Raw genomic sequence first — 22,522 nt, 5'->3', positions numbered from 1 at the left:
GTACTAGAATGAGAAATAATAGAAGAAGTATCCAAGTATCCAGAGTCTGGGATAGACTACCCTCAGAAGTGGTGCAAGCACCTACTCTGGATACCTTCAAGAAACACCTGGATGCTTATCTTGCTGGGGTCATCCGACCCCAGCTGACTCCTGCCCTTTGGGCAGGGGGGTGCACCCGATAATTTTGCAAGGTCCCTTCCAGCTCTAATGTCTATGAAATCTATGAGATCTATGAAACACGCGTGATGAGAAAGGCCATTAGCCACCATCTCAGAAAGCAGAAGAGAACATGTGCCTGCCTTTGTTTGAATGCTACTGATCTAAAACAGGGATGCACTGACTTCTAGTGCAGAAGTTTATGGCCACGATCTCTATTTGCTGGGGGAAATGGCCTTCTGATCTTTTCTGTAAGTCTCAAGCAAGCTTGGGAGTTGGAGCATGTCACACTGGGGCAGTTTGCTTTGTGGTGAACTAATTACGTTGAGGAGATTGCTTTAACAAGGGGCTAGTAAACTTCACAGTTGTCTGCAATATTTTACTGGAGGTTGGAGAGAGTAGTCAAACATCTGTCCAGATAAGTAAACAAACAGAGGTTTGACACACAAGTTATAGCTGACCCTCTCTTTTTAACATGGAGGTAATCAATAGACTCACATTACACTATTAAAGGAATGTGGCATCTCGTAGGATATGATTTAGAAAGACAAACAACAAAGTAGGAGGTGTGTGGCGCCTCTACACAGAATTAAAATGTGGGCCAGATCCTTACCCAAGGATCTGGCCTGCTACTCATGATAAAACTTTTGTATCACTGCCCAAAAAAGAAAATTCTGTGCTTGTCTTTTTTGTCAGTTTAAATATTGTCTGGAGTCAGGAACTGTGATTAATACAGGGAAGATTTGTGACAGTATACCTCTGAAAACCTATAATATTTCATAGCAGGAATGTATGATCCAGGAATCATTCTACCTATGCCAAAAAGCATTCATAAACAAAATTGGAAAATAAAGCACTTCATTACTGGGCTGAAAATATTTAGAATATTTCATTTCAAGTCCATATTTCTCAAAAGTCTATCTTATGTTACGACTGAAAGGAAAAGATATCATCCAAGCTGAGCAACAGGTCTTGATATGAACTTTTAAAATTAAGTCACAACAGAGAATGTGACTGAAGTCAGTGCGACTACTTGCAAATATTTCTAGGATCTGTCCCATATGTTCGGACATATTTGAAGTGCTACAGAGAGGGTTAATTAGCACACCTAATTTCCAATAAAGGAGAAAATATTTGCCCAGACACCATTTTTGGTCTCATTGTCATTGGAAGGATGTTACAGCTCATGCACTAATAATTAAGTTTATAGATGTAATGTGCTACATATGTCAAATGTTCGTACAAGACAAAGGATGAGTGTTGCAGACTATTACCAATTTCGCCAAGAGTTGAGAGCACTCACTTCATCTCTGTTCCCTAGGGTCAACTTGTCAGCATGATCGGGGCTGGAGTAATAAAGCCCAATTCTGCCCCTGGTGCAGTCTTCAGGAAGGGGGCGGGGGAGAAGAGAGCAGGAGGGAGCCACAGGCTGGGGTTTGCCCAGTCTGAGTTAGAGGCGGGACAGGTGGATTGAACCACCCCTATATTGCAGCCCCCCACCTCTTCAGTTCAGGCTGGTCAAATCCCAGCCCACAGCTCCCTCTCCACTCCCTTCCTGCAAATGGCACTGGAGCTGGGCGTGGGGCAGGGAGGCTGCATTAGCCCAGCCCCGATTGCAGGACAGGCAGGCAGCTCAATCTTTTCCCCTCCCTGCCCAACACAACAGGTGAACGCCTTATGCAAAGCGCCACGAGTTAGATTGGGGACCTGCGTATCTGTCAGCGCCCAAAGAGTAACATGATGCCCAACTGACTTTGAAAAAGCAATAGGAACGGGGAGCCCAGCCGCTATTCATGCCCTTGAAACCTTGCCTATATTAACAATGCCTTGTTACTCACAATATGTCTTGGTGCGTGTTTTTCTTATTATGCCTATTAATGGCTGGGGAGTGTGGCACATCAGAAATCAGTTAGTATCTCTTTAAATATTTCACAACCCCTCTAGTAGCATTTACAAACATCCAGAAACCGGTCAGAGCATCCCTGTTTAAGAAAACGGTGCCGTTATTGGGACCCAAGTGTGCTCAGGTATTTTCTTCAGGCTGTTTTGGTTGCATTAAAGATGTGACATAACAAGAAGAAAAGACTTGTTTCTTTCTGTAAAGAGATCTTTGCTCATTGCCATGATAGAAGCCAGGCTTATAAGTTTTTTCCTACTGGTATTCTCTCTTTCAGCATATTTAATGACAGCCACTAATCTCATTATGCTCGCTAAGTTATTTCTTTCATTACAAACGTATGGAAAATACAAAGAAAACACGGGGCTTTTTCCTCTAACAGAGCGCTTCTTTCAGAGCTGCTCCAGCCCTCTAAGGAAAAAACAAGTCTAAGGCTGCGGTGATAAGTCCTCTTAGGAAATTCAGAGTGTAATTCATTCTTCATATTCTATTCTGTGACAAAGACGTGCCTGTGTAGTATGTCTCTCTTCATGGCCTGAGCTTCACCTCCTTGCCTGTCTATACAGAACACCTACCACATCACTGTATAAATACTAATACTTCCCCAATTTCACAGATTTTCACCGTGTGCTATTAAAGTAGGACAAGGTCTGTGCTGTGCTAATGTCAATCCCTTGGCTTTAGATTACAATCCCAAATCTTTCTGAAAATTGAACAATTGGTTTAATAACAGGAAACCAGGAGCTAACAAATTACGGTTCTTATAATCAGAACAGGAGGCTGAGAAAGTCGTGTTTTGGCAAGGATAGCTAATTTCCATGCCTCATTAAAACAACATGGCTGATTCATATATTTTTAAGCCTGTTTTTCATTTAAGGGATAATAGAGCAGGTGCCCCTTTTATGAGGCAATAATCCATTTTGGCTGAGTGGTTTATCCCTAGGAGGGAACTGGGCTTATTCAAACTTCCAAGGAAAACAAGGTACCAGTCCCATTGTCCCTCTGATGCCACGAAGCGGGGCCTCTAATGTGGAAAGATATTAAACACAGTCCACTTTGCTTTTTCTCATTTTGCATGTACTGCTGTTATTGCCCAGGACTGAGTTCATTTACCAGAGTCAGTAAACTAGTTATCAGAGACTCAGATCACACAGAGCTTGTCATGGAGGTCCTCTAAGTAAGTGCCCCTGCTGAATCTCATAGAGGTCCTGGAGATTCAGTGCTTCAAGGCAAGCGTGTACAAGTTTCTGCTAGGTGTTAACTACCTTGCAGGGTCGCACCAAGGATTGGCCCCCTTGGAGTTGTTGCCAAAAATTCCTATGAACTTGACTAATGCTGGGCTGGGCCCTAAGGCTAGGTATGGGCATTCAAAAAGCCCAAGGCGAATTGAGAAAAGTTACATGATTTTCTGTAAGCTTCGATCGGTATCAAACAGAACATACATTCACCCTTTGGGGGAAGGGAAAATCTTAGTCAGGTGTCTGCCATTTTTAAATCAATCTGTGCGTGCCGAACTTCTGTTCTGTCACAAGTATAGACTGGTTTCTGATCGCTCATGCCAGCAGAAGTGTAATGTATGTACCTAGCCTTTAAGGGCATGCACATGATCAAGGCTGTTTAACCCTGGACCTGTCAAGTGAGGACTTTCACCCTGAATCTACTTAAATAACTCAGCCAAGCCATTATCTCCAGGTAATTCCACACAATTCCTTCTGGGGCTTCCTCAACATCCTTCCTATATACTATATATATTTTTGGTCACTTTGCAATGCATCCTTGAAAGTAACTGCTGCTACAAATCCATATTCTTTGTACCAGTTTCTGCCACTGACAAAGTCTTCATGGGGACACCATGCAAATCACCCAAGTTTTATCACATCATTCCTTGTCATTAGTTGCTAGCCTTGCATAAAAAAAACTTTCTAACCTACTACTTCTGTGATGAATCTTACAGTGCTTGCTATATGTCTTCAGAAAAGATTGGGGCTTTTCTTGCAGCAGTTTTCATATCCTGTCTCATACCTGGGCTAAACCTTTGTCACAGTATATGTGGACTAAAAAAAGGAGGCAAAGGAGAGAGAATTAACAGTGAAAACATTATGACTTAAAATTAATATGAAAGCTGTAGACTGAGTCACAACAAAGATAAGACAGAAGTTAGAAACAAAAAATGTACTTGCAAAAGGAGTAGGGCAGAATGATCCTCTAACAAAACTGCTTAGCAGTTCTCTTCTGGGACTTAATCTTTTACTGGACAAGGCTGTATTTTGACTATAGTGGAACTTCATGCTATTTCTTTCCTATGTGCCTTCCACCAACACTTTGGATGGTAGCATCTTGCAACAAAATATTTAAGAGAATTTATATTCTAGTCTTATCAGAGGTTGAGGGCTGGGGGTGCTGCTGACTGTGCTGTGCAAGTGTTCAAAGTATGTTCATAGTTCCCAGTATGAGGCCTGGTTGTCACCTAATCTTGTTTCTGCAGCTACACTAGTTTCTAATTTAGTTCTGGCTGATCCCAGTAATAGCACTGAAACTGTGGTCACAGATGGATTCGGGGGGGAAAGAAGGAAGAAACAACTGACATTTAGAAATAAAATATTTTTAAAAACCTACCATCAAAATTGCAGGGAATGTTATGGAGTTGCAGATGCTCTGGTGAATACCATTAGGCTTCAGAATGATTTTGATAAACTGAACTAATGGCCCAAATTAATTGACTGAAATTCAGTAAGGCCCAGTGTAAAGTCCTACACTTAGGATGAAATAATCACATGCACAAATACAGACTGGGAACAACTGACTAGGCTTTAGTACTGCTGGCTAGGACCTGGGGGTTATAGGAGGCCATAAGCTGAATATGAGTCAACAGTGTGCTCCCGTTGGGAACAAAAATCCAACAGCATAGTGGGTTGCACTGGTAGAAACACAGCTTGCAAGTCAATGGGAGTCATGCTTCTGCTCTGTCCATGACTGGTGCATCCAGTTTGGGGCCCAACACTTCAGGAGACATGAACAAAATAGAAGAAGTCAGAAAAGACCAACAAAAAGTATTACTGATCTAGAAAACATGACTTACAGGATCCTATGCAGATATTCCAGCCTCATATTATTTAGTTTGGAGAAAAGAAGACTCGGCCGGGGGTGGGGGGGAGATTTAATAATCTTCAGATACCTGAAAGGTAGCTGTAAAGATGACAATGACAAACTACTCTCTGTGGCTGCAGGAGACAGGACAAAGACAAAGGGATCTAAAATTTCTGCAAGGGAAGTTTAGGCTGAATATTAGGAAGAACATTTCTGCTATCAGGATGGTTAAGCTTTGCTGCAGGTTTGTGCAATCTTCATCCTTGGAAGTTTTTAAAGAGCAAGTTAGACAAACACTTGGCTGGAATGGCTTAGACAGGGAATTGGACAAGATGATCTCCTGAGATCCCATCCAGCTCTGCTTTTCTATGATTCTTTGTGAATAATTTATACAGTCTGATCCAAGGTCCCCTATTTAATTAACAGAGTATAGGTGCTATCTAGCTATTATCTAGTAAATACTTAAATGTTTTGTTGAAAAAGAAATTCCTTAACCACATGTTTAAACATCAACAGATATTTGTTTGGCTGAATTAGGGCCTTCCCTGTCTGTCAATAATACAATAACCTTTAAAAGAAAAAGTTTCGTTAAATCGGATTAGCAACATGAAGGAAATCCTTGAAAATCTAGCCTTTTGTTAACCCTCCTCCATTAAACAAAACAACAAGCAAGCAATGGCTACAGACACAGGATCTGAAATCCAGCACCTTTTCCAAGATGATATAGACCCCTGGCACAATGCTATACAATATCCTGTTCTTTTTATCTTGGGAGGAGCAATAAAGGAAGGAAAGTCACAATAGTTCTCCTCCCTTTATCAAAATAGCTTATGCCTGTTTAAGAATCAAGGATAAATTAATAATAGGGATACTTTGGGATCTGGATCCGGTTACAAGATGCATCGAGTAAGTGAACATGCATACTGGAATGTCAACCGAGCCTTTAACAGCAACTGAGCTGTGCAAGTGTCTGCGTAGCATCCTTCTCCACCATCGTCTTTCCAAGCTAATAAAATGCATAAAGCCATAACTCTTTTCAAAGGTTTCTTTCTTCTTTCTTATGTTGATTTTGTATCTCTAGTGTTGTATAACACTATACATAGAGATTCCAGCTTTCCATGTTGCCCCATCAAATTCAAAGAATGACACTTTCTATGGGCCTTCGGCGCAGACTCTCGGGGCTGGTGGAATTGCGCCAGCTCACATCAGCAAAGAATCTCGCCCTTTGTAGCTGGCATTTCTTTTTTTGGGACGTGATCAAGATACCCATGTTGAGTGTCTTGCTTGCATTTGATTACGCATTACTCACAGTTAGTGGCCCATGTCGAATGTTTATGTTCTTTCTGGATTTAAAAATAACTAAGCAAAACATTTCTTTTTCTAGGAAGAGAAGAAGCTGTTTCTGCCTGATGCTCCACCCAGAGAAAAAAAGGCTGGAGAAAGGAATTCTGTTTTTAAAAAAGACCAAAACTAAAATGAAATACAAGTTAATTGGTCTGGAGAACATAAAGGATGGATGTGGCAAGAAAAAATGATAACAACGAGTCAAATGGGAATGATTTATCGGTATTGGGAGGATCAGGGTTCTGAACAGGTATCAAGCAGGTGAGTGGGACAAGAACAACAGCACATGCTACTATATTTTTTGAAAAAATATAAAATAAGAAAGCAAACAACAGCTGGAAAGTGCACCGGCACCAAATACTGACATCCTGAGTGGCGGCACAGTGGGTAATACAAATTCTGCAGTATCTCAACATCCCTGTCCACCGATGCAGGTGGCTACAAATGAACAGAACAGCTGGGGCAGAAGAGGAGGTACTCTACCCTTCTCCCATCATGGGCCAGAGGTCAAAAAGTGCATATGCTTTCCCAAGTACAGACCCAGCCCAATTTACTCCCATGTCTCCAAAGCAGTAGGGGAAGACGGTAGCTCCTCATCATCACGACCTTTCTCCCAGGCTAACTCCAGGAGGCAGGACAATAGATTTCTTGCAATCTCTCTTGTTAACCTACGTTATAGAAGAATCAACAGCAATCTTTTGCTACTATACCCACCCAAGTACTTTAGGGTCCATGGGCTCTGGGAGAAAGACCTTAGTTTAAAAATATGGACAAGGCACAGCATAGTAAGGGTGAGAAGAGATGGAGAGAGGGCAGAAAAACATTATTAAAAACAAGTTCATGTGGTGACTAATGGCTGTACAAGTTGGAGTCACTACCACTATTGCTTTGCTGACTCGACTATCAATAGAGCCTCCCAGTGGAAATGTGAATTTTGATGGCAAAAGTGCCCTTCTACCACCAGCATTGGTAACTATGTACCTGCCTGTTCAGCAGAGCACAGGCTTTCTTGGAATTGCTATGTTGGCCAGGGAATAGGCCAGCACAGCTCAGCCTTGACATTATGTGAAAGGACGATAACACCTAGCCGATCCAGTTAAGTCAGAGGAAGTCTGAGGCCCAACAAATGACTCAAGCTATTCCCTTCTGCATTCTTTGCAGACAGGTTTTTGGTTTATCTATTTAACCTCTTTAGTCCTTCTCTTCACAATGGCAATGGATTTTTTGGGAAGGAGATAACTGAGAGGAAACTGGTGCCTGGGGATGAATAGGGTTCAGAAGAGCGTTCCACAGAAGCTAGGTGGCAGGGAGATGTTCATACCAAAAAAAATAAGGTAGGGGGAATGTCATAGCTAGGACATGATTTCTCTAGGTTTGATGCACAGTAATAGGATTTCCAGTCATGTAATAAGACTGAGGGCCATCAAGCAGATAATTACTCCTCTTCTTCCAGATAGGTAATCAAGATCTCCGCAGTAGAAGGAAAGACCTGCACAAGAAGAACCTTCCATGTTGTGAACAAGACTTGAATTTTGTAAGAAGGGTTTCTGGGATCCTGTGCAGATATTCCAGCCTCATATAATTATTATTTCTATTTGGATTGAACATACTCAACCCAACTATAGCCTGGAGTGACTGGTATGTAGATACAAAGGAGCGTCTCAGGGACACAAATTGCCTCTAAAGAGGCATGGAAAGATCTAGCCAGCAAAAGCTGTTTCACTTACATGGATAATGTACTGGGCATTTCCTGAGCATACAAGCAAGCTGGAAGAAGGAATTTTGCCCCCTGAGCAAACAGCCTTTATGGGACATCTCCTGTTGCAGCGTGCTCTGCAACACTTCTTCCGAGCCATGCACGATTGATATACTCTGGTGCTGGCTCGCTATAAAACTGTAACCTCAAAATGGATTTTTTCAGGAGCGCAGGTGAAACAGTTGCCGTAACTGAGCTTTGTCATCTAGAGGGAAACTGGCACATAGTCTTGTGTGTATTTCAAATAGTACAGCGTCTAAGACTAAAAGAAAGGAATACTGCACATTTTCTCCTGATTTATGCAACTGATATGAAATATTTGTTATACATTTCCTTTGGGATGTATTTTGATTCAAAACCCATGATACCAGCTGATAATGAGTTACATATTTATTTTGAAACAGTGCAGACCAACATTAATTGGAAGCATGTTCTTCAGGTATAATAACTCTAAAATATTCACTGTCATTTACCAGGCCTGTGCAATGATGTTAATCATTACACTTTTTGAAAGCTACAGGCAAATCAAACCCAGTAGTGTTCAAGCACACCACAGTGTAAAGCTAGGACAGACTGGAGCCAGTCAAAAATAGAGTTTTCTTTCACAGAAAATTTCAATTTTTCATGAAAAAGCCCCAGATCTAAAAGAGTCTTCAATTTTCAGGGAAGAGGTTTTTAATTTGCAGCCAGAAGGTTTGTGGTTTTTAGTTAGAATCTGCTTTCCATGGAAAGCAGACACTTTTTGCAAGGAAAAAAAGGAAAAGCCCTTTGGTTGGAAATTCAATAATCTGTCAAAAAGAGTTTTGATGGAAATTCTTTGTCTTGCTTTCTGCAGTGCTTTCTGTCTGCACCCTTTGTGTAATAAATGAGTTTACAACACTTATAAATTGGGCTTGACTACAACAGTGTGAGCTAACATGAGATTATTACCACTGTCTTACAGATGAGTAAACTGAAGCACCAAGGAGGTTGCAGTGGCTGCTACAGTCAGTCCAGAATGCAAAGGCAGGCGGGTGAAATGGTGAAAGAAAGAGGATAAATATACTCTTTCTTCTTATTGTTTAACATTGCAGGGGGACCTGAAGGCCTAGATCCAGAAGCAGAGCCTGGCTATAATAGAAATTATACAAACACGGGAGGGGAGAAGGGAAGAGTGAGTCCCTGAGAAAAAGAGTCCTTAAAACGGAGAAGTTGGTAACATGGCAATACCAACTGCTTGCCAATAAAGCCTTTTCAACCACGCTGCAACATTACAAACACACTGTCATTTAAACCATAAAATCCATTCATCTCCCACATAGACCCCTGGAAGAATGTCATTTGAAGACGTGATGGGATCTAATCCTTGATCTCAACAATCGCGCCTCCAGCCAAGCCACACGCTTTTACAAGGGCGTATCATTTTGGGAACAGGGATTAGATCCCAGTCGCATCTTATTTGCAGGTACAGGAAGAGCCCAGGCTCAAGAGCTCTCTCACCAGCAAGATGAAACCAATCAGTGATTGTCACTTGGAGCCAGGAACCAAACTGGTCCCTGGCCCAGCCATCAGCTCATTATCGCCATGCACCAGGAACATAAACCCATGTGTTCTGCCCAGGTGGGTGGCACACGGGGTTTGTACAGCTCCCATGCATGGGGGCATTGGACTGAAGCAGTACAATGGCAGGTTCCCCATACACTGTGACCTGTCAAAACCCTGTCTGCCCCTTAGTTATTACATGTGGAATAACTTTGTGGGTCATTTATTGATTATTCACACCTTAAATTGAGCTGCTCTTGTGGCTGGGTTAGTATTTAACCTCTTAATCACATCTTAAGTGCAACTTGTGCCAGGCACTTAAATACAGTCATACACGGGGTGGCATATGACATCTCTTTCACAGTGCAACGCAACAATCGAGGTAATCCAGTGAATACCCCGCTCAGCTGATTTATGCATAACTGTCCCTATACAGGTAACTTTTACATGAACAAAGAGTGAGCAGGACTCGCCAGTCTGCATGATCAGGGTCTGAAGACTACTTGGGGCTGCCTGTCCGTGTTTCCAGCTAAGAACAATGAAAGGACAGGAGGGGTAAAATGTCTTAAAAAGCAAATAGGGAAACTGAGCTAAGTTTTTAGGTGATATAAATCAATGTAACTCATCAGAGCTGCATCCATTTACCTCATCTGCGAATCTCCATCTCTCTCTCAAAACATTTCGATGTGAAGTTTGAAAGCTGTCATATCAGACAAAAAGTTAAGAGAATTAAGACCACACAGGACAGGTCATTTTGATGAGTATGAGCTGCTGAGATTTTGGTAATCTTTACATCATGAACTGAGCCAGAAACTATTTCACCTGGCTGGAGTGACTGGCTTAGAAACAATCGTAAAGGCAAAATACTGCACAGGTAAAAATCCTCTATGCCCTTTAGTACTCTTTCCCAGTGGTATGATTTCATGACATTTTTAAAAAGGCAGTTCCCCTTGGAGAATGCTCATCTTTGAACTTTATGGTCCTGTCCAGCTGTCCATTTCTTTCATATGTATTTTTTCCATTATTTACAAAAAGGCATGTTTCTTGATCTCTTGCTCCACCTGTACACACATCCAAAAATACAGCAGTTACCATCAGCTCTGGTAAAGAACTAACCCCTGTAGTTAAACGCCAGCACTCCATCTTCCCTGATATTTCTATACCTACCCTGGAACTGAAAACATGGCATGGGCAGATGAAGTCCTGAAGGTCAAGAGCATTGGACTTACTGGACAAATGTGGAATTTGACTCCAGGATTGAAGATTCCCCGCTGTCCTGCAATCTTTGGACTCTTAGCTCTGACATCTAAGCTGAGTCCCAGGTATCATGGCCCAGCATAGGAAGAGGGTGGACGGGTATGTCAGAACCTCAAACCATTTAGGACTTCAGGAGGCAAATTCAATACCACACCAGCCTCTAGTCAATACTAGTTGTGTGGTATGAAGGAAGTAAATTATTTACGGTTCGGGCTGCCAGGCTCTGGAATGGGCTCCAAGAGAGGTGGTGCTCTCCCCTACCTTGGGGGTCTTCAAGAGGAGGTTGGATAGATACGTGGCTGGGGTATTATGATCCCAGCACTCGTTCCTGCCCAGGGCAGGGGGTCAGACTTGATGATCTGTTCAGGTCCCTTCCGACCCTAGGAACTATGAAGCTAAGTATTATCAGGGCTGTTTGCTTCTCAGCCCTGATGTCACATAGAGCTCCTAATTAAAGTCTTTAAGATTACTCCCACTTAATCATAGGATCATGGAGCATAGGAATAGCAAAGCACACCTCTGTTCAGAGCTGACCCTAAGGGGGGTGTAGGGCCCGGGGCAAATCAGCCTCTGCAGGACCGTGGGACCCCTGCAAAGGCAGTGCCTTAGCAATGAAATTTGGTACCTGGGGCCAAGCAGATCCCGTGCGCTCCAGATGAGCCGCTCTTCAATGAACATAAAGCTGGCAGTGCACAGCTGGGGAGGTGGGGTTGGGATGGTGAGGAGCTGGACACTTCTTCCGCAGCACAGGGCTGAGCCGCCAGCTCCAGGTGAGCCCTGCAGGAGGGGCCGCAGCTGCTTTACCTGGCCCTGTGGGGCCCCCCAAAGTGCAGGGCTTGGGGTGGCCACCCTGATTCGCTCTACCCAAGGGATGGCTCTGCCTCTGCTACACAGCCCTTCCTTGCCAGACATGAACCTCTCTGCTAGGGAAGTTCTCTGCTTCTCTACGCTGGGGGGATTCCAGGCTCAGTTACAGCTCCCTTCATGTTTCCTGAATGGCACAGAGGCTGTAACTAGTCTTGGAGGGCTGGCCCTGGACAGGAATATCAGTACCCTGAAATGGAGCCAGTGCCATATCCAGCATTGTGTCACATGCATCTGGCAGCTCTCTAGGCAGACTAGGATAAATAGTTAATCATTATGAATAATTCTTAATAATAATATAAAGCATTATAATATAAGAATGCATCATTTAACATCGTAACCCCTTGTGTAATGATCCCCCCAGATGAAGATGTTCCCCTGGACAAGTTTCGTCAGATATTTTTATTAATCTCTTTAAAACAAAGCAAAACAAATGAATCAGCAGTCTCCTTTTGAGGCAAATCTATTACTGATTTAAGCTTTACCAAGCCAATTTTCTAACCATCATAATTTTCATAGGACAAATAAAGCAGTTCAGATTGATGTCGTAACGTATTTCAAATGCACGGTGAAGGAATGAGGCTCCTGCTTCAAGGATTCAGAAAATTGATGGAGCCCTTTCAAGTCAGCGCCAGATTCTTGTTATAGTAGTAATGCTGCTGCTGCAAATCCAGTCAAAATCTACTACTCTGCACACTTCTACTTTATCGAACTTTTGGACACCATTGTCCACATGGCTAAGATGCTTAAGGGATGCTTAACTTTGGAGGTAACGTGGAATGAGGGGGAGCAGAGAATGTATTAGGTTAGCAAGAAATTTCAGTCCAGAAGACAGTTAAGACCAAGTTGTGGATGACATTGCGCAGTTTCCTTGGACAAATTTTGCAGACCGAATTTTTACCTTGTATACAAACTATGCAGATGTGATCAGACGCACCTGAACGCATCTACACAAGATGTTTACTGAGCTGCCTAATCAGCTCCGCAGCAAAATATCACCATTTAAACGTGTGGTGCTATTAGGATGGAGTAAACTAATTAACTCTGCCACAAGATAGTAATTTTAAAAATAAGTACTATCTGTAGCAGAGTTCTTTATGCTGATGGGGCTGGCTCGGGGATGACCGTGCTCCAGTTTAGGGGCTGCCTGTCAACTTGTCCTTCCCTGAAACACCCTCGTGTCCCAGCCAGCCCCTCTGCAGCACATTGAGCCAGGTCAGAGCAGCCCCTGGATGTCAGGCTGACCCACCAGCCCCCTGCAAGCCAGGGCTGCTCCAACCCAGCTCAACATGCTGTGGTCCTGGGCACACATTCAATGGTGATCTCAGGAGCAATAAACTCCAGCGCAATACGTGCCTGAGTTTATTGCTCCATGTTAATAGCACGTGGAGACATGCCCACTGAGTGCTATTATATCTAGGACCCTGCTTTGCCAGTTTTCAGAGTGGATCTAAACTTTTAAGAGGGGTTTCATCAAAAAACACTAAAAATATATATTGAAAGTAAAACTGGCTAGTTTATGGGCAGGAGACCAACAGTGAGAAGTCAAGGAGCAGGGTCTCAGGATTCTCGGGTAGTACAAATTTTCCTAGTTACTGCCATGAAGCAGTGAACTGTTTGAACCAGCTGAGAGTCCATGCCTTAGACTTTAAAATGTTGCTTTCGCAATGGTTTTGAATGAGAGAAGCAATCTCTTAATGTTTCATAATTACGGCAAGGTTATCTTATTTGCCACACTAGCCAAGCATTTAGAAAAACACTGCTTTCCCAAATGAGATTATCTTGATTTTTCAAATGGTGAACCGTGTTTCCTCTTCGAGCCATGTTGTGAAAAGAATGTATTGTTATGGGCTTGTTTGTTTTGCGGTTTGGGTTTTTTTGGTAAATTCAGCCACATAACAATTTTTTATACCTGGCACCGTCTGCTTTGTTTCTGAACATTGCTTGGGGTTGAGTGTTTACAATTGAATGGAAGTTTTCAAATAACACTTTTGATATAGCAGTTCTACTGCAACCTTTAGTAAGGTTACAGTAGAACATTTCAACCCTGAATTCTCAAGCCTGCCTACATTTACAGGCTGCATCTCTATCCCATAGCAAGAAGGGATTTAAGAAGCCAATGAAACCACTAAACACATAGGCTGTATAACCAAGCCACTACAGAGTCACCAAAGACTCAGCCAATTCCCTAGGACAAAATATGTCTGCAATACACCATACAAGCATGGATGCAGCAACGTTGAGAAAATGAGAATAAACTATTAAGCAGAGGATAATCAGACATCATGCGGACATCTGACTAGAAATCCATTGACTGGAAAAACAGGTTACGTAGACTGGCTTTGTGCCCTGAAGAAACACAGAACAATCCACAATGAAGGAAAATTCCATGAAATAGCATAGTATGTACATCCTGGAGTCAACGGGTGACTATTCCAAGAAAAACAGCCGATGACCCAAACCAAACCCCAAACAACGTAAACCTCAGAAACGTAAATAAAAATTAACTGCATAAGAAGCCTTCTGAGACTTGGGAAAGCAGGGAAAGAAACAGATGATATTATGGGAGCACAGAACACAAAAAAATCCAGGCAGCTATTTATCCATTGCACCATGGCAAAAGAACAGGCCTTGTAGCTCTTGAATAGTATCAGTGAATTAAGGATTTGGCATGGTATAGTACAACAAAGTTGTACAGGGTATAGTACAACTTACCCAGATAGGAAGTTTCTAATGGTCAGCAGTGCCAGACTGTAATAACTTCCCATTCAAAGGCCTACAAAGTGGTTTATCCAGATAAGGCCTGTTTCTAAAAGGAAAAAGAAGGTAACGTATATTCCCCACACTTTACCTGTTGCATTCATCAATGTTCCATGTACAAAAGCATGGGTTACTAGATGCTGCTAAGAGCCACACAAAACCTGTCTCTGTCCCAACGTTGCAGAAGTATGCAACTCTGAAGGCATCTGATATAAAAAAAACACAGACAATGAAGAAAACACCACCAAAAATAAAACAGGTTCAAGCACTGTGCCTTTAAATAATGAGCTCTTCTCTTCCAGATGATTTTAATAAGCCCAAGCACATGTGCTGTAACCCCTTGATGCAGTACAATATGAATAACCAAATAAAAGATCTCTCCAGATTTTAAGATTTACTGTTTGTGATGGGAAAAGGCCAACCAGATGACATCATTATACTTCAAATGCGAGTCACTGCCAAGTTTGGTAATACTAAACCATAGAAATTGATCCTTTATGGGGTTTTTTTGTGAAGAAATGAATTTTGGCTTCAGTGGCAATTTTTTCCCCTTTTGTTATTTAAGTGCAACATTTATGTTTAACAAGCTTCAATTTGACTTAAAGCTGGAGCCAGAAAACCATATTTTTATAGGTTATTTAGTTTCAGCCATCTGCTTAATTGGAAATAATTGAGTTTGACAATTTAAGGGTTAAAAGTCAACAGACTGTGTTGGGTTATTCGCAGAGAGCCAGATTCTGGCTCAGGAAAAACTGTAGTCAATTCAGTGGGAGTTTGCCTGAGCAAGGAGTTAGTAGGACTTCAGTATTTGGCACACAGCATGGAAGGTGGAGTTTTGTTTGCATTTAGTGGAATACCATGACTTGAACCTATCCGTACTTATTTAGCAACAATGTCCTTTTGTTATAAGACATCTGGCTTTCTGGAAATTCAGTCTGTGATATTCATCTCAGTCAACCCCATGGAGTATAGTAATAATATTTTGTAGGCATGTATCAACCTCCATCAAGGAATCTCAAAGAACACTACTACTATTAATGATGAAACATACTATTTTAATGAGATCCAATGAGTACTATTATATCCCATTTTGAATTGAGTAAACTGAGTCCCAGAAAGCTTAAGTCCCTAGCCCAAAATGCACAGTGACTCAGAGATGGAGTTGGACCTAAAACCATAAGTTCTCATTCCCACGCCCCTGCATACCATTACTTTTGGACTGTTCACCTAGTTGTTGTGTAAGAATAGTTAGAAAGCTTTCTGCTGTAGGTAACTGCTGTAATTTAGTATCAGATGCTTACTAAGGCTGGACTTCCATGTACCAGCTCCAAGGTAAGCGGATTCAACACCGTGACCCGAAATTATTCTTCGAGACATTCTCCATAGACTATTTTCACATGTTCGAGAACAAACTCATAGGGCAAACACATTTCTGTGAAAAGCAAACACACATAAAATATGCTGCTTCCAGGCTCTTCAGAGAGGAAGCCCCAAACTGTACAAATAATTGATACTCTTACATGTCTAGTGCTGTGCTCATGAAATGTCCTTGGCTCACAGATTACCAAGAACATCGTTCTTTTCTAATCTGCGTAAATATTACTGAACATCCAATAGACTTACTAACATCAAGTCCTATACCATGTAGCTTTGTTGGATTGAGCCCCTAAATATTAATTCGCACATCTCTGTGGTCTGTTTGTCGTGCAATAGTTTGGCTTTTTTGATTTGCCTCTTATCTATAAAGTCAGACAGATGGGGCCCTATTGTTCTCTGGAGCCTACCATGATTAATCCCCATTCAACTATGCTGATAGCTGACATATGTTGTCAACAATGGGTAAATCTCCTCATGGAGACATGGTTTTTCTTAACACCAATGGAGAGATGACTACAGATACTCTTGAGGAGACAACAGACTAAAATCATGCTAACTGCAATGAAAGCTCTTGGATGCATGATTAAGAAGACTCAGAAGTAGTATCTAGTCAATGATCTGTAACAAGAATCCAACTTCACCTTATCTTTCAGTACGTGCAGTTTCAACCAACTCTTATCATTATCTTATTTCGCTAATGAAAAGCTAGATGTGATGCATGCTTGCTTACAGCCACAAGGATGTATAAAGTGTATACATATTGACTTTGCAACTTGTTTCTCACATTGTAAAATAATAGTATGAGTTGAGTTAATTATCCCTGAAACAGTTGAAGTCACCCTTCACTCTTGAAAAATGTAAGAAACAATTAAGCTGTTTTATAAAATGAAACTACAGCGGCCTGTACTCAAAGCTTAAGGTAATATCACCGTTCGCAACAAAGGCACAGGAAGGTACACACGAGAGGATTTGCTGGGGATTGATCTTGGAGAAGTATATGTGTGACAGAAGCGAGAGAAGCATTAAATAACGTGAAACAGAGGCAAAAGAAGTACCCACGACAAGTACCGAGAGTGTGACCCCAATAAAAGCCTTGAGCAACTTTCGGGCCAAATGCTGGCTGGAGAAGACCTTGAAAACATGAGCAAAGAAATCAACTCCTGTTTGATCCCCGCTGTGTTCAAGGTCTGCCCATTCCTTAGAAAGAAACAAATTTGCATCGTAGAAAACCCCGACTCCATCTTCTGTTTCTTTTCTTGACCAAAAAATTTGCTAGATCCCAAAGTCTGACTAACTTCTCAGGTAATTAGTCAACAGTGGTAAGAGGTAACAGTGTCTCTAGCTACCATGAAAACCACAGTTCCAGCTGAAGACAGTTTAGAAGCAGAAGCCTATTTTAGGAAGTTTGTATAATCCTTCATAGGAGACTTCTAGGAAGACCAATCTTTGGAAAAATTACACGCCTACACAGACCTAATTCACCCAAGCCTCACTGTTGAGGGCCATCTGTGAAAGGCAAGGTCTTAGGAAATCTGCACCCCAAAACCTAAAGGGAAAGAGGAGATATTTGCTCTGCCTCTGCACCAGTTGCTAGTGCGAGCAACAGGAGTCCACAGGACTCCTTCAAACTGAGCAGAAAATAGGCTGGCTGGTAGTTAGTGTTGTTTAGAAACTCCCACAAGTTTACTACCGCACACATGCTGTTTAAAATAGAGTATTCTGAATGCAGTTATATGTCTTGTTTTATATTAAATCTTCCACTTGGCTTGGCGGAAACCTCCCCTAGAGACAAAAGAGAAAGGAAGAATGGAGAAGCAGGGTTCATATATCCAAACAAACTGGAGAATGGGCCTGTAGGGTAGATGTAAGGAATAAAGGCATGACTTTGGGAAGGGTCTTTGCTATTACAACAAAGGGCATTTTTTGGCATTTTATTTTTAATGGTACATGACTCCATTTGGAAATCTAATCCTAGTGCATGTGAGAGAGAGCCAGCTTTTCAGTGGGCTGCACGGTTTCCGTACTACAAGGCTCAGGGTCAAGTGGATGGTGAAATAACTATTAAAACAGCTTCCTCCACCAAGGATAACAGACAGGTGAGGGAAAATATAATGGATTTTTCCAGTGTCATATAGCCTTAAATTATGGCTCTGATCCCAAGCTCAACAAGGTCATTTGCCAGCTGTCCACAGACATCAGTGAGCTTTCTACTAGGCCCAATATCAGTATGAAAGAGCGGAGAAAATGGAGAGAATGAAAGTCCTAACTCTCATGCACTTTAACCTATATTCCTTAGGCACCCAGTGGAAGATCTGCTTCCATGACAAATGGATGATTAGATCCCAGTATGTCTGAGTTCAGGGATATCTCAAGCAAAGCAATACAATAAAAATAATGCTCCATGAGGCCATGTTGCTTGCTTATAGAGAGTAATTACTTCTATTGTATTGCCAAAAATCATGGTCTTTTGCCTTCGCTTGAGGTTGAATTGAGTGATGCTCTGTTTTAATAGAAGTCTTGAATTTGGAAGCATCCAAACAAAACATGTAATGTGGTCATAAATATGTTTTCCCTTGTTTTGAGAGGAACAGCTAAGGGAAACTTGGAGAATGTTGTCTTTTTTTCCTTCATTGAATAACTTGAAAACTGAAAGAGAGTCTGTGTGTCCATCCTTTGGATTAGTGTTTTATTCAGAGCTATGCAAAGAATGGTGTTTTAATTTGGTGGGAAAACCTATATCTATCTATTTCTATAGATATAGATATAGAATATTGTGTTATATCTATAGATATATAGATATAGAATATTGTATTACCCAAAATAAAGATTTTTTTTTTCCAATGTCAGGGTTGTTTATTAAACATTTTAAATTTAGGTCAATCTTGAAAAATATAGTTTCAAAGCAAATAGTTGAAACATTTTGTTTTGCAAAATGCCAAAACAGAATTTTCAATGACTGCATTTTTTTTTACCATGTAATATGTCACAAATTTGGATCAATATTGACAAATAGTTTCAGTCACTTTGTAACTGTATTGTTTCAGAAAAATGTATAATTCACCAGAAAAAAAAAATCTTGCCAGCTTTAATGTTATTTTTAGATTGAAAATCCAGTAAAAACTTCTCTGCTATTTATTGACCTCTATATTCTCTGATGTTATTTGAAAGATGTAAATATATCATTTTTAAGACACCAGAAGCAATCTAAATCAACTTTTTTATTTTTTCTTAACCAATCATATCAAAATACCAAAATCAATTAAAGTTTCTGCAAAAGAAAATCAGAGTATTTACAGTTTAAAATTAAAAAAAAAAATCTTCAATATATTTGTTTAATATTAAGTAATAGTTAACATTTTTCTTCACAAGTCAGAAAGGTTAGTGGGAAGATGGAGATTCATGTATCTATAGCTATTTAAACAACAAACTAAGCGCTCTCTGTAGCACATAGAGAAACCCAGCAGAGGACAACCCAATAAAGCTGTGTATGGCAGGTTGGTGAAGTAGACAGCCCGTCACTCTAAGAATCAGGAAACCTGGGTTTTATTTCTGATCTCTGCCCCCAAGAAAATCACTTTGCCTCTCCTATGCCCACGTCTCTTCCCATCCTTTAGCTGTAGACACACAACACATTTACAATGTAATCAACTTACCTTATTAAGTAGGAAAAAAATGGGAGCAAACACATGACACTCAGTTCTGGTGTGCAGTAAGTTAGTTGTATCTGGGGTAGTTGAAAAATGTGTAGCAGCTTTACTACATGGGAAAGTTACCATGCAAAAGAAGTCATGTGCCTACTTCCCTAGATAATTACATCCCCAGGTAATCTGCTGAATGCAAACCAGCTCCACATCCACCCAGCGTCCAAACAGGTAATAAATAGCAAGAACTGCTGGAACCCAGCTTGGGAGAAGTGGTACAGAGTATATTTACTGCAACTGCAGTAAATTATTCTGTAGTAATCGAGATCATACCTTTGCCTTTTCTATTTAGATTTTAAGATCTTTGGTGCAGGCAGTGCCATCGGAGCCTCAGTTGCTATTGTAATACAAACAGGGCTAAGATGACCTCACATCGCTAAAGCCTGGCTGGTGGCTTTTGTGGTTCCTTGTCATTCAAATCCTCTGTGTATATTTTGCATTAATATATTTTTAGTCTCCTCTTGAGAAAGAGAGTTGCAAATTCTCCCAACATAAAACCATGTGAACTTGGATGGTGTCAGCTGAGGACATTTTATGTTCAAAATCAAAGCAAAGCTCAGGTTATTGACAGTGGCAGCAGCGATCTCTCACGGTCAAGGATGATCATTCCCATGGGTCAAGTGAAGGGTTATGAATGAGTTCATTGATGGCTAAGAAGGCCGATCCTAAAGCCACAGACTCCATGGCAAGCTGTTTGCACAGCTTTAATAACTCCATTTCTTACAACAGATATACACCAATTTAGGATTATTTATGATTGGAAAATTTTTAATTGGAGGTTAGACAAAGCCTTGGCTGGGATGATATAGTTGTGGATGGTAGGGGTGTGAGAAACAGGCTGTATTTGATTCAGATTTGGATTCAGCCCATATCGGGGACAGTGATTTTATTTGTTGATTCGGATCACTGTCCCCAGTTCAATTCAGATGAATCCAAATCTGAAGATTCGATGCTGATTCAGAGAATCAGCAATTCAGACATAGACACAGCTTTACATGTTTTTTCTACATGCCTCAAGGTACCAGGTAGCTCATGATTGCTGCGATGCTGGGGCAGATAAGCGTCCCACAGGAGTGGGTTGGGGCGGGGGGGAGTGCCGTGTGCTCGGCAGTGAACCTGGAAGTGGACCAGAAGTACTTCCAGTCCACTTCCAGGTCCACCACTGAGCGTGCTCGCCCCCCCCCCACGCCTCCCCAGGCTCAGTGATCAGCCACAGGGGCACCCTGGGTGCCCCCCCAGACCCAGGAGACACCAGTTGCTGAGCTGGGGGGGTGCAGAGGGGGGCCTCTGCACACTCCCTGGCAGACTGTGCTTCTGGTCCACTTATGGGTCTGCTGCCAAGCATGCTGGGGAGTCCCCCACGCTCCTGTGGGATGCTCCGTGTGCCCCAGCATTGCAGCAATCACGAGCTGCCTGGTACCTTGAGACATGTAGAAAAAATATTTTAAGTTTTGTCTATATCTGAATCGTTGAATCTTTCCAAATCTCTCTGAATCAATTTGGAGAGATTAAAGGGTCTCCTGATTTGATTCGATTCAGATTCGAAGATTCAGCCACCGAATTGGGCTGAATCTCTGCCAAATCAAATCAGGGACTGAAGCTTTGCACAACCCTAGTGGATGGTCCTGCTGTGAGCAGGGGCTTGGACTAGGTGACCTCCTGAGGTCCCTTCCAACCCTTATTTCCTATGATTTTATGGTTCTATGAAATCCAGGTTGGTGTCCCCATATGAAGAGGTATGTTGGGTACTATGGAAATACTGGGGACACATCTTTGCTGGCAAATAGCTTACTAACTCCACTGAAGTCAAATAATGATGCCTTCTGCCTGTACCAAAGCCCGGAGAACTGCGGGACTCCTTGGAAGTCTGTGATAGAAACTACGACCAAAATTCATCCTACTTCAACATCCAAGACCTGACAAGTTCTGCACTATTCTCCACTGCTGCATTTCAGACAGTGTGATTTCCTGTTACATTTTAAAGGGTATGGTATGCGAATTAGTGAAATGATTTGGGATGGGAGGGAGTCCTTTCAGTTTATGCAGCAGACTGGTCAATCTAACATCCATCATGAAGGAACTGGATTCAAGGAGTGAGAACATGGGACACGTCTCTAAAAGGCCCGCAGATAACTGACCACTGCCAAATATACTGTCAAAACATGGATTTCCTGCAACACTGCTTGCCAGCATGAGTTTTGAGTTAAATTTTTCTGACACGTTGTTCCTTTCAGCAGTTACGTACAGCCAGAAATAAATATCTAAAGAGATTGCATGTTAAGAAACCAACCACAATTGGGGCTAATGTGGAAGTGCCAGCTTTAAGGGGCTGTGATATTAAACTTCCATGAATAGATTTGAATCATGGCGCCAAATGAATGCAGTGTTTGTACAGGGTGTGCAAACCCTAGGAATTTAGGTTAAGAGTCATGATGACACTATGACACCAAAAACGCGTAAGTGGCAAAATATTCCTCTTTTTCCACATGACTTCAGTATGGATTTTAATAGCATTTTGGATGCAGTTCAGCTGACATTTGGAAAGGGCTCTTTTCTTTATTATCTTAACCATATGTCAGTATCCCAGACTTTCCTTGCTAGACTTAAGATGTCTACAAAACAGTAAAGAAGTCTAATCCCACATGTCTAGAAAGGGGACAGAGTCAGCATGGTTTGAGCAAAACAATCATTACTACCATTACTCCTCTTCACTTTAATAAGATCACTTTAGGCATTTATGGCATGCTTTACTCAACGGTGCTGAAGCAGTTTCCAGATCTAAATTCTTTATTTGCTCCCTGT

At 41.6% G+C, this 22,522-nt stretch overlaps 1 long non-coding RNA gene across 6 annotated transcripts in view; it reads right to left on the bottom strand.

Moving 5' to 3' along the window:
* Positions 1-19,786, bottom strand: part of LOC109281096 (uncharacterized) — a 74,666-nt gene extending 54,880 nt beyond the window's left edge. For all 6 annotated transcript variants that reach the window (XR_002087635.2, XR_002087633.2, XR_002087640.2 and 3 more), the window contains exon 1: positions 19,673-19,786. This is a non-coding gene — a long non-coding RNA (uncharacterized LOC109281096). The remainder of the gene's footprint in view (positions 1-19,672) is intronic.
* Between the last annotated feature and the right edge of the window lie 2,736 nt (positions 19,787-22,522).

This window comes from Alligator mississippiensis, chromosome 5, assembly GCF_030867095.1.
Source record: "Alligator mississippiensis isolate rAllMis1 chromosome 5, rAllMis1, whole genome shotgun sequence".
Taxonomy (NCBI): domain Eukaryota; kingdom Metazoa; phylum Chordata; order Crocodylia; family Alligatoridae; genus Alligator; species Alligator mississippiensis.
This window is presented reverse-complemented; position numbering and strand designations above follow the sequence as displayed.